General features: G+C 40.3%; 1 protein-coding gene across 1 annotated transcript in view; it reads left to right on the top strand.

The window, feature by feature from the left end:
* Positions 1-13,919, top strand: part of cadm3 (cell adhesion molecule 3) — a 107,628-nt gene that overhangs the window by 41,979 nt on the left and 51,730 nt on the right. The gene's annotated exons all lie outside the window — the stretch shown is intronic.

The following is a 13,919-nucleotide window of genomic DNA, read 5'->3' as shown; positions in this document are numbered from 1 at the left end:
ACCACAATCCTTCCCTCATGTTTTTCTTGTTTAAATGTGATAACTTAAACCTTCATTAGTCACACTGTGTTATGGTGAATTCGTAATATATGTAATATATTTATATATGGAAGGCCTCCACGGCGAACGCAGAATTCAAAAAGTGACATAATTCTAGATGAATTGAAGTAGGCCATGTTTAACAACAACAAAACTGAATCAAAGGGTTAATTTATAAACCCTCACACAAGCTGTGCAGTTTAAAACAATTCTTGTTAATCTAGTCATAAGATCAGTACTTCACAAACATTTAACGCATGCAAATTAGCCAAAACATTACTACTTAAAACACTTCTGAAAAAACAGTCTCATGCACTGATGAGTAGTTCACAAGTATAGGTGATGTATTCCATAAAATATGTCAAGTGAATCCGTTTTATTTCGGCGGTGAACAGTTTGCAGATACTTTCAAAATGCATTATTATAACGCCATTTGTCACATTCCTGCTGGGCAGGTCATGAATTTGTTTTCAATCAATTTTGGAATTCCCGGTCTATATACATTGTAAGATATGGCCAACTCCAGTAGGGTGTTGGTAATGCCAGAGGAAGATTAACTTCTGCACTTTAGCAATTTAATTACAGCAATTAACAGCAAGCAATAACAGCTTAGTAGCTAACAACTATCTGTAAATGAACACAAATGCAGATGAAGTGAATTTATAGCCTACATGGGCTCAGATAAATGCTACAACAGATTTGTGCACCTTTAGTATTGTCATATGTGTTGGAATCGCTGGAGCAGATATGGCAGCTTATTTTAGTGCCACTTTAGCTGCCTTTATCACAAAGGGTACACCGTGTGGAGGCCACTTCCCCAGTTTGCTTACTGATGCAGTTACACCTCTGAGGAGTAAAGATTATATAAACGTCTTGGGGGGACAAATGCATTTTCACCTTTTAACATTTGGCAAGAATATGTCTTTGAAGATTTGGAATCGTAGGCATTTTACAAAGCATATTTACTCAAGTCAGTTCCATATGAATGTATTTTTTAGAAGACAGGGTTGCAATAATGTTTGTTACTTCATCTTTGCTGAACAAGGCACTAATAAGTACTTTGTACTCAGTCGACCAAAGGCTTTGTTCAAGAGAAAAAGCCCCAAACAAAGACATTCGGGAACTGAAAAAGCAAGCAACATGTAATATTGGATGGTTCCAAAAGTGCTCAATACGTGCAACAAATGAAAATAAGAGGACGAAAACAAACCTCAGAGTCTGGCGGACGCAGGTGCGTCAATGTGTCCAATTTAAGCAGCTACTTTTGAAAGATAAACTGTCCTATTAACCAATTTTGTGCAAATTGCCAGCCTAACTGGCTGGTAAGCCAGACCGGCTTTTAATGATATTTTGAAACTTCCCACCTCTTGGTTCAGTGGTCCAACAGCACACACCACAGACTGTGTATTTTGAAATGAAAAAAGAGGCAAGTGGTGGAAAAAAATTTGACACTATAAATAAGGACTGACATTATAAATACGGTGCTTTGGTGCTAATGATTACTTTTGACTGTGTTGGCTCAAACCAGTGGTTCAAAACACTGTCAGGGCTGAAAATGTGCATGCACAGCAGCCAGTTTGAGTATAAATACAGGCACATTATTAGGCTATGATTGCAATAAAAAGCGTTTCCTTTTTTTTTTTTTTTTTTTTTTTTAAATTTGACATGATGAAAACAAAATGCCCCCAAAGTACATTTAGAATCATGCAATTTTAAAGTAAACTTAAATCTTGACAAGCTCAAATCTTAGCTCCAACTTTTTGCAGTGTCTCTTTTCAGTGGTCCAACATCACACAACAGACTCGGTACATGGGAGTGAAAAGAGGAGCAAGTGGTACAGATGGAATGAAGGAGGGGTGGGAGAGTTTGAGAATGAGAGACAAGGGAGCTGAGAGAGACAGAAAGACTCCCTCACGCACCAATACAACACTTAACTGCCGAAGTGAAGCGATAGAGAGATGGAGTTAAGAATGGCGAGAGTATAGGCGGATACAGGCGGAGAAGTTTTCATTGCTGAGGGCCAACGTTTTTTGCAACAGACAATTTGGAGAACACAGAGGCGAGAGAGAATAAGAGAGGGAGGTGGGTAAGGACAAATGGAGAGATCAGCAAGTCTTTACTCCAGATGGAGCTTCAACCACAGCAGAGAGGAGAGAGATGGAAAGTGAGGCTCTTCTCGGCAATGATAGAACACTTTAAGGCCGACCTCTACTTTGGAGGGAATTGAGAAGAGTATTGGAGGAGGAGGAAGGGGAATGGGAGAAAAGAGGGGGGGGGGGGGGGGGGGGAGGGGGGGGGGGGTAGGTAGTGAGATGGAGCAGAAACTCCCCACTGCAGTGGTCCAACATGCACAGCAGATGCTGTGCTTTGGAAAGCAGAGAGCTGAGAGACAGAGAGGGAAGAGAAAGATGACGGGAGCTCAGATTTCAACCCTTCATCCATGTCTTCTCTTCAAAGTGCAGCAGATGGAGAGAGAAATAAGAGGGGGGAGACATGGAGATCTTGTGTTTTGAGGAGATAGGAGGAAGAAAGATGAAGGAGGGATGGAGGTGTGTACAGCAGGGAGGATAAATACTGCCAAAGGACGGAGAGGGAGGAAGGAGAGAATTGTCAATAGATCGAAAGAAAAGAGTAGCAGATGGAGGGAATGAAGGAAGGAGAAAGAGGAGTTTGCATTTTTGACTTTAATAAGTTGTTCATACAGGGAAGAAAATGTGAGTGCGGTGTTAAACCTTAATACAAACCTTGTAATGATGTTCACAGTTGTCAGTACAAGCTGCCTACATTGTTTTATTAAAAAAAAGGAACTGGAAAATCCTCCAAAGTAAGCACATGAAAAAAGTATTTGGAATTTTGTTTCCCCTTTAAGAGCATTTTGAAACAAACAACCTTTTTGACAGGATGACATGTTTTGAATAGATTTGAAAACTTAAACGAAAGCCACAAAAATAAATAATATGGCTATTTTCTGATCTACCACTGAACCACGGTTAACTTTTCTGGGAATACTAATGGCCATGCTTAAAGAAAACCATACTAGCTTAAAGCTGCATTTACAAGGGATAGGAGACAAAGACGATTGGGCATCGTATGGCAATATTTTTTATGTGGCAATATCATATCGATAGACAGACAGATGCGGACAAAAGTATCCATTTTTTTTATAATATATTACAAATACGAATCAACCTTTTAACTGCCCACAAGAGTAATAAAACCAACTGCCATTTCAGTCCACTCGATATATTTTTTCTGCAATAAAAAGGATTAAAGTAAAATGAACAGACTGAAAACTTCTTACTGTTCGATCATTTCATTTAAATGATAAATAAAATGTTGATTGCAAATGGACATGAGCGTGAATCCAACATATTATAAGCAAAGACAATTTAGCCTTTTATAAAATATCGATATAGGCTAACGTGACTCCTTGTGGAATTATGTGAGCGAGCTCATGCTAAATCACTGCGTGGCACTTTTTTTTTCACAAATTGGCTGTATTTTTATTCCAAGTGTGCAGACATTCTTACGAGCTACAGTGGATCGTTTCGTTACTTTTCCAGTAAGAGACTCTGACATGCTGTCCCCCTCAGAAACCACTGGCAAAAGTGAAAAGGGTGAGGCCGATTCAAGTAGCCATGCTAAAACTGCTGCTGACTTAGCATCTGCAGGCAAGTGCAAATTAGAGATTGCCTGAAAAATATTTAGAGAATTCTCTCAAGTGCAAGTCACTTTTATATAATATATGTTATAGAGGGTCCCTCCTTCATCTCTCTTTAAACTAAGCCCGAAAAACATTGAAGTCCTCTGGCGAAGGGGAAAAGTCCTATTTGTATCTTTATTTGCAAAATGCTGCACTCGGTTCACGGGCTAGTCACTGTGTTATTTTGTTCTGAAAACAGCTGACTGTTGTTGCTGGAAACTGTAAGGTTTGTTTCATGGAACTTAAGGGAACTGCAGAGTTGGGGAGTAATTCTCTGTTGATGTGACTCCTTTGACATTACATTTAGCCCTTTTTTTTCTATTGTTAATATGAAAATATTAATCAATGCAGCTTCAAGTTAAGGGAAAGACCATAGTCATGGTTAAAAGAAACCAATGTTGACTATTAGTAGGATACAAGATGTGTCAAAGTCACACAAATATCATTATAAATGTAAGAGAACAGTTTCCAAAGCTGTTGTCATGGGATTTGTTTAGTTGACATAGACGATCATTTTTTAAAAACTCTGCATCGTTGGGTTAACATGGAACTTCGCCATCTCCCAAACATGACCGTCCAAAAAATTCTTTCTTGGTGGTTTACTGTAACTGTCCAGCCAAGATGGGAAAGACGAAGGAAGGACAGACAGATTAAGACAGTGAAATAAAAGGATGGCGGAGTCTTAAAAGTGCAGCTGGATAGAGCTGGAGTGACTGAAATTCCCCAGTGCTTCACTTTGTAAATGATAGATCGGGACGGAGCAGCAAATCTATGCAGTTGGCCCGAACAGCAAAGCGCAGACAGTGTGCTTCAGAGCTGAGACAGCAAGAGATGGAGGGATGAGACTAAGGAGAAAAAGAAGGATATACTAGAACAGGAGCAAAAAAAAATGAGAGTTTGATTGAAGAGCGTAGAAGAAGAGAAATTAGGACTCCTCGCCACCACACTCCAACACTGCACAGCATGCACCAGGCTTTGGAGAGTCGAGACTTGAGAAAAAATGGATGGGTGGAGGGAGCAGAGGAGGAGGGTGGGGGGCGAGGGACGGACGAACAGCGTGATGGGAGATAGAAGAAGACGAAGAAAATGATGAGTGACAACTCCTCACAGTGATGGCCTCCACACTGCAGAGTAGAGACGGTACTACGGCGAGATCAGAGATGGCAAATTTAGAGGCCAGGGAAGATAGGAGAGAGAGAAATAACCAAAGACAGAAGCATGAATGCTTTTCTTTACCTATTATTTCATCCAAACAGGCAGCCGTAAAAGAGTTAAAAAAAAAAACCACGTACATGGCCAAGAAAGGAGGCTCATCATCGAATTGAACTAAGAGAGAGAAGAAGAGAAGAAGCGGAGGATGAGTATGAAGACAGAGCGGTGCATTAGAGAGAAGAGAAATGAGAATGTTACGATGATGCAGGAGGGATACTGTGGAAAGAGACAGGGGAAAGAGACCTTGGATGTAATTTATAAAAAAGAAGTTCTTATTCACAAATAATGTGAAAAATGATGAAATATGAAATGTTGATGTTGCCGGCATAATCACAGGGTCACATCGATTCGATCCAATTCTCTGCGGTAGATCGAAAGCTCAAACTGACTTTTATCATTATTCAGTCACGGAAAGCTATTGATATCAGTTTAATTTGACCCCGCTTTGCACAGATGAGATACAGAGAGACAGGGACACAGAGGAGGAGGGAACACAGTGTGGGCAAGTTTTTAGACTTCTTCATTTTCCCTTTTTTTTTTTTTTTTTTTACATGGATGTGAATAGACAGCGTGAAATAAAAACATAAAAAAAAGTAAAGGGACAAAACTGAAGGAACCAGCCTGGTTCCAGTGGAGCAGAGCTAATGAGAGTTCTGCAACTATAACTGCCGAGATAAAGATAAAGCAAAACAGGAAATTAATTGTTAAGGGACACAAAGCCCAGTTGTGTTTATTAAAGCAGATACAATGACAAAAAAATACATTTTCCAGCTAATCCTGTCCTGTATTAATCTAAGCGTGAACATTTAGAGCAAAGGAACCTGTCATTCCATGGTGAATACAAATGATCTGATAACTATAGCCAATACGGGATATTTTAATACGTTTTAAGGCCTTAATTCTGGATAATTTATTTTAAGACCCTTTTAAGGACCCACAGATACCCTGGAGGAATTGTGTGGGAGTGGATGGGTGGATGGATGAGGGGAGAAAAAAAAAGAAGAAGAACCCAGCGCTGCTAATAGAAGAGATTAGACAGCCAGGAAAGCATGAAAACAGATGGGTTCCTACATTAATGCAAGACTACCAGGAGACAGCGAGAGCGACATTGAGATAAAAAGATGGACATGAGGGAGATAAAGACAGGCGGAGAAACCCAAACTTTGAAATCAAGACAACAAACAAGGACATTACATTTACATATCTGACTTTTAGCTGGAGCTCTCATCCAAAAGTGCTTTCTTTTTAGGAGCCGCAGCAGCTTCAGAGTGAGTCAGTAAGTCTTGAAAGTAGGTTTGAGTGTGCTAACATCCTGGTTGAACTGCGGGCTCCAGGTTGAGCTCGCTGGAAGAGTTGGCACGACCAGCAAAATAGTTTGTAAACCACAAAAGATGAGTGAATTCTGTCAGGAAAGGAGACAAAGCCATGAGCACACTGACAGACAGTTCTCATTTTTTAGTCGTCATTGTGCGACTCTGACCTGTGGGGAGCGTTCCAGGGTGCCTTTGGCAATCCTGATTATTTTCTTGAGTAGTCGTTTTGTCTATAGGATGTCAGAAAATGGTGAAAAATGTCCATCACAATTTCCTCGAGCACAACATGCTGTCGTCTTATTCCTCATTTTAATTGACCCAAAGTCCAAAGCGCAAAGTTTACGCTCTTTAAGAAAGAGAAAAGCAGGAAAATCGCTACATTTGAGAGGCTGAAGCAAGAAAATATAATGACACAATTAATCTTATATCAAAATAGAGACAGTTTTTTTTTTCTGATCATTTTAACTCCATACTGTTTTGGGCTTCAATGTTTTGTTCACAGTGTACTGTGTTTTTGCCAGTGGTATAATATAACTGTGTTTTTGCCAGTGGTATTAAAAATAGCATTTAATATAGGAAGTATATTATCAAAAGTTAGAAATTCCAGTGTCATGACAACACTATTGTACATTATATATCAATACTGCCAAATAAGACTAGATATTGTCTTAGATTTTGGAAACTGGCATTCTGTTATTTGCCTTTACCCACTAAGTAATTATATACACAGCACTGATGATTATTTATTAAAAAATAATGTGATTAGATATTTTATGAAAGCAGCAATAGTCAACCGTACAATATTGTTGCAATTTATATATCGAGGTATTTGGTCAAAAATATCAGGATTTATTACTCCATATCACCTAGCCCTACTCCGATGGTGTCCTTTTACCTCATCTGTTTTAGATTTGACATGCTCTTGTGCTCTTGTGTTTTATCAGGTTGTATTTGATGTATTCTTTTTACGCGAGACATTTAGCCCATTCATTTGTGAGCCAGTCGACTAATGGACCATTTATATTAAACCCAAACTTAAAATGTGCTGCTGCATCCCTGCAGATGCTTGAGATCATGCTGTCTCTTAGATGTTTTTTTTTCAGTTGGCATCATAAACATGTTCATCCTGATGTTATGTAATTTACATAAAGTACATCTTGGCAAACCATCACAACATTAGAACAGAGGTGGGCTGTACTTTTCCACCGCAAGTCAGGTCAAAGGCTCACACCAACGCTATCTCAAAACGATTTCATACAACGAGCATAAACTCTGAAATGCATACAACATGATGTAGACACAATAAGATAACAATAAGATACTCTATTGTAAAAGGATTATGTGACAGTAGCACAAATTGGATGCTGCATTTTCACTTGTTAGCTAACGATTAACTCTCAGCTGCAGAAACGAGGATGAATAAAGATATTTGTTTTGGTTCGCTGCTCTTGATTGAAAAATAAAATCTTTTGGGAAAACACATTCATAAACTTTTTTTTTTTATTTAGAAACTAACTTAAGGTTATCAAGCGTGGAAAGAAGATGTATCTGCCTCCCTTAATACCTTTAAAACTACATCACGTTTTCAGCTGTGGCCCCAACACACAACACTTCTCCTAATCTCCTTTTTGCAAGACGACAATGTTATATAAATTTTAAGCTGTGTTCATTCTGTGAAATTTAATGAGACCAGGCACACATGGCTTACACAGACAGGTGTACCTTTTATGTGCTTATTTTATACAGTGTGCAGACTATAAAAGTAGACATGCAGAAGTTGAGGCTTTGCAAAACATTTCCTCAACAGGAAAAAAACACCCTGTATATTAGCTTTCAGTCCAGCTATAATCTTATTTATTTGTCACGTGCGGTTTCCTTCCTTTCCATAAAAGCATATAAGCAGACATCAGACAGGCCTCAGTACGATTTAACAAGGTAATGGCTCTCTGGTGATTTATAAACCATGTGGACGGGGATGATCTCGCCTAGTGAGAGGATATTGAGTAGGCAGACTTTATCTGTGGTGAAAATGACTGTAAGTTGTGTGTCATTTCATTAAAAAACGCACCAGGCACTTTTAACGTTTACAGTGTAAAGGAGTCATAAGTGAAATGGGCACAAAAAAATATTGAAATTGATGGTCAGATCCCCACTCTGCCTCTCAGAGAACAAGACAAACTGACAACAACTGCTCACAGCACAGTGTGAGACAGTATTCCACATGCGGGACGTGAGATGTTTTTTTTGACATTTTCTGAAAAACTATTGATCCACATCGCATCAGTCAAAGTTTTCTGGGTGTCTGGGAAGGCTCTCTGGAGAATGTATTAACAACAACCATCACAGGATTGAAAGACTGCAGGAGAGACTTTTGAAATCTAGCACTTGAAAGAAGGCTTTTTCTACATTGTTTCTTTGTATCATCTGAACTCTATATTTTTCCAGGGGTCCTTAAAATAATCACGTGTAATGGGAGACAAGTGCAGGGAGAAGAAAGAGACGGGAGTTCAAAGAATTCAAAGTTAAATGTACAATTTATTTCTGAGGTTAATGAAGTAAGTGTGTGAAACACATCCCCCGTGTGATTCAGAAATTGACCTTTTGCCCCTCACCCATAGAAATAAAAATAAGAATCAATAAACCAGAATTAAAACAGTACAGACATGCATGCAGGTCCTCCATTAATTTGTTACAGCTCTACACTGCAATTTCATCCTCGGAGGCAGACAGAGACAGCCATAACTCTGATGTAGTCTTTTTATTTTCAAGCCTGTGAATAAACACAATATTGCCTTTTTTAGATTTTCCTGAAACACTGATAAACAGAAGTTTCAATATAATAAAAAAAATTATTATAATAATAATAAAACTGTGATTGAATTGTAATTTGAGATTAGGTTTGCATTTTTCTTCACTTCCTCTACAATTTTATCCTCTGCTCTAACTACCACTCTAATGTCTGTGCACTAAAAATGAAGCTACAGCCAGCAGTGGGTTATCTTTGCATAACATAAAGACTGGAAAGAGCCAGTACCTCTAAATCTTGTTTGTGCCATCCATACCAAAACTGAAGTCTTTTAAAATCTCAGTTTTCTTCACCTATATGAACGGAAGAACCATTGGAACTGTTCCCAGTCTTTTTTAAGCTGACTCTCTCCAGGCTCCAGCTTCAGTTCTATTGGACAGATATGAAAGTCATATCGACCTCCTCATCTTACTGTCTGCAGCTAAGCAAATGCACATTGCCCAATAAATCTAACTATTCGTTCAAACGCTTCTGTACAAGCAGAATGAACCCATGACGACATCCAGTCTTCAACAATCATTTGTCCAACCCACTTAAGATGAAACCGCACCCATTTCTGCAGAAGGTCAAGTGCTGGCTCAAAGAGGCGTCTTGAGCGCCCTCTGGAAATGTTACAGCTTAAGTTCATCAGTGGATTTTTATTATCGCCCTTGATTAAAAAACATTCAGGAGCTCTACCCTCTCTCATCTTTCTCCTTAGAGGCAGGACGTTGGGTGTAAATAATGATGGCTTTCTGAATCGAGTAGTACCTGTAGCAGAACCTGTCTAACCTATATCTGTAGGGTTGATAAAATTCCAGTTCAGTTGAGTGAGAACAGTTGAATTGGGTGTTGAGTTTTAACACCCCTCTACCTCTTTTATGTGTTGTTGGGTCTTGTTTACATGTGAATGCCTTGCCCAACAGTTGCAGGCTGAATTTAGGTTGCTTCAGCCATTGAAGGGAAACTGCACATTTTCAACCAGCTCTGTCACAGTGTTGGCAGTGTGTGCAGATGAACAATGTTTGCTCTTCCATCCTGTGCCGCCAACGCCTGGAGGTCCCTGCCACATACACTACCCACACTGCAATAGAAGAGCTTGTTGAAAATGGGCAAAGTTTCCCTTGAACTACCCATATCACTAACTAACAGGCTACTGTAGCTGTCATATTTTATGGAGACAGACCTTCAGTTGCCCCCTGATTCTCCACCAGATTGGCAAACTTTTCGACTTTGAAAATGTGTTTGGCCTTCCACCTGTGGCGTCAATGCTAAAAAATCCCACCACACAAATGGCCCACAATGCAATGACAGGGCTGGTTGAAAATATGCATAGTTTCCTTTAAACTACCCATATCACTAACTTTTAAGCTACTCAGTGGTCCCCCAACCCTCCACCAGATCAGAAAACTTCCCGGCTTTGAAACTTTGCAGATTTTCAACCAGCTCTGTCATCACAGTGTGGGCAGTGTGGGCAGATAAAGAGTTTTTTTTCTTCCACCCTGTGCCACCAACACTTGCAGCTACCTGTGCACACAACCCCAACACTGCGTTGACAGAGCTTGCCAAAGATTGTCTAATTTCCCTTTAACTAACCACCAGCTACTGTTGCTGTCATTTAATGGAGACTAACCCTCAGTGGCTCCCCGACCCTCCACCAGATAAGCAAACTTTCAGCCTTTGCATTTTCTGGACTTCAGAGAGTTAAACGGAGGGACCACAGGGTGGGCTAAAAAGCCATTTTTTTCAATGGTTCTGACTAGCAGAAGGCTGGGAGCCAATCATGAGGCCTTGAAGGCTGGCAGCTCACTCTCATCATGTTGTAGTGGGCGCGTTTTCCTCAAAAGTGGGCTGGGACAATAAAAGACACATCAGGTCTGCATAGATAATACAATGAAAAGAGCTGCACACACAGGCAATTAAATTGAAGCACCTCTGGACATCAGGAGATATCAGGAAGAGGTGCAGAAAATATTCCCCTCTTTACTTTGCATTAGCCTGAACCTGTGACTTATAAAATGAGCAGCAAAGTTAATGTGATGGCATTCAGACAACCCAAAGCAGCTGAAAGAAGCAGCAGGCTGATAGTGACAGCCATTATGATAATTGCTTCCTTGACTTCTTTTTACTACAAAGGTGAGAAAAGATGAGAAAATAAGCTATGCTTCAGCATTATGCATTTTACCCCGTCGTGCTTTCTTTCTAATCCTTTTGCACCAGGCTGAGCAGCCAGCATGAACACTGTCTTCTTCAGGTAATCTAGCTCTTAGGATGTGTCATCGGTCAGTGTTATTTGCCAGAAATCCCCAATGGACATTTTTTTCTGCTGTAAATACTACATGGCAGGATTTCATTGGCATGTTGCTTGAAGCTGATACACCGCTGGGAACATTTCTCTCTCAAGTTTCAACTGGAACTAATGCCTCCTTGCTTCAATTTGCACCACCTTGGGCAAAGTTTGGTTCATTTCTCTCCTTCCATTGATTTTGCATACATTTGTGCTGCTGCCTCTAAATGATTATCTTTTAATTCTGTCTGAAGGTAGGGCAGGAAGAGACAAGTGGATTGAGAGGGAGGAAGGGGCGGAGGGAAGGATGGAAAGGTGGATAAAACAGACAGAGGTGTGTGTTTATCAAGCGTTTCATAGTTGGCGCACTGATCCAGGATCAATTGACGCTCTCAGATCAGCGAGGACGGTATGATCAAGGGAAGCCCGCGGTCACTGAACCCAGATCAGCTGTCGGAAAGGACGGATAATTAGGGAGCTGGAGAGAATATTCAGAAACAGATGGGAGGATGGAGGCGACATGTGTGGGAGAGAGAGAGAGAGAGAGAGAGAAGGAAGAAGAGAGGCGGTCTCTTTGGATGTGAGTGTCAGCTAAATGCCTAAAATGTAAAACAAAATGTGTGAGAGAGAGAGGGTTGAGTGATGAGAGAAGGAGGGAGGAGAAGACAGAAGAAGAGAAAGAGAAGAACAAAACAGGCAAGACAGTTGGATGGGAAGAAGAAGGCCGGAGAGGGAAGCAAGAGGGAGAGGTGGAACTGCAGATTTAGGTGGAGCCAAAGAGGGAGATGAGAAGATGAAGAGATGCAGCAGCTGGGAGGGAGATAGAGACAGAAATATGAAAATATTGGTCTGTAACTGATGTACTTTGCCTTGGCAACACAGGTTTCTCCCCTGTCGTGCCAATAAAGCACATTTGAATTTGAGAGACTTCTCGGCAGAGCGGAAACTTAGTTGGAAAGGCATAAGGAGGTAGGAGGCAGATGAAAAACGGAATATATGTATGTGCACTCGGTACGTGTTGTGAGAGAATCCCCCTCTTCCTGAATGTTTGAAGTTGAAAGAGCATGAGAAAGATTGAGGGAGGAGGAGGACGTGGAGGAGGTGGAGGTGGAGGAAGAAGACGAGTAGGCGAAAATAGCTGCTGTGACCAGATCAACAGTTGGACCTTTGGGGAGTATCGAGTCTCGAGTGTGAGCTGCAGATGAGAACCACTGTCTGGCCAAACACACACACACACACACACACACACACACACACACACACACACACAGAAGCAAGAGACGTGCAGACACACGCTCAAACACCAATGTACAAAAAGGGTTGTACGCTGATAAGCAGATCCTGTACTTGATATGTAATCAACTCATAAATGCTCCATCTTTTCAGCTCAAAGCCCTCCTGACACCACTTAGAAACCCCTCACACTCTCGTACATATGTACACTTGTAGAATTGCAATATAGCAGGAGATGTTGTTTGCAGAAGTTTCTCCTTATGTGGTAAATTCTCATTTTAATATTCTTCAGCATAAAAACACAGGGGTCTCCTTGATAACTTAACGACTCTATAGGGCTGCCGCAGATAATCCACTGTCAATGAGTGCCTGTGGTTGTATTTCTATTTTTACCTGCTGGGTCTACTTTTGTAAGAGAATGTATCTCTGAAGTATTTGTGAAATAGCCCTATACTTATACTTAACGGCTGATACAAAATTAATATTTAATGATACATACCATTTGTTATCAGCCCAATCCCAATACACCCCTTACTCTTACCACTGTGAGTGTCCCAAATCTTGTTGGGATAAAGGAGTAGAACTTCATGGCTGTCAAAATAGAGGTTTTTCAGAGTCACATTTCAAACTGAGTGTTTTGATTAATAATTGGCAAGGTGGCTGTCCAAGCACCAAAAGAAACCTACAAATGTTTTTTAATATGTTAATAAAGATTTCAAAATTACCATAACCATTGTATTATCTTAGTTTGATATTGTTTCAATGTATGATGGTCCTTTTCTTTATAATAAGCATAACAAAAGTTAGTACACAGATGTCTTGGTTGCAAACTAGCTAGCTAATGTTACATTGTTTTTGCCAATTTGTGATTACCGTCCTGCATTTTGACATTTTTGTGTGTCCCATTTACCCCCTTTGATGGAATATGATCCCCAGTATTTAAATTAAGTCCAGCTGCTAAGTTGCTGCAATTTTTACTGCTCCTGTAGCCTAACATCAATGCAAACTGGCAGGGGAGGAACACGGGTCGCTGGTATTAACCTACAGAGCACTTAGTGGCGTGTAAATAAAGTAGTGTTCTTTTTTATTCAATGGCGTATTTGATTAATTGAGTGTGAGATATAAGCATGAGTGTCCTCCTGACAAACACAAAAGCATGCCTCGAGCCCACGCAAGAGAGATCACCACAGCAGAGGACATCACATTTGCAATGTACGGCAACACTAGCCATGCCTGTTTACATACACAGCACTGACGACTGCTGATGAAATTTCAGGGTGTTGCAGGGTTATCCCATTTTATTGAAAGATTTCAACCACTATCTGTTTTAACTCTGTTCTGAGGGGC

The sequence above is a fragment of the Plectropomus leopardus genome, chromosome 12 (assembly GCF_008729295.1).
Source record: "Plectropomus leopardus isolate mb chromosome 12, YSFRI_Pleo_2.0, whole genome shotgun sequence".
NCBI classification, from domain to species: domain Eukaryota; kingdom Metazoa; phylum Chordata; class Actinopteri; order Perciformes; family Serranidae; genus Plectropomus; species Plectropomus leopardus.
Note: the sequence above shows the minus strand (reverse complement) of the source record. Positions and strands in the feature narration are given on the sequence as shown.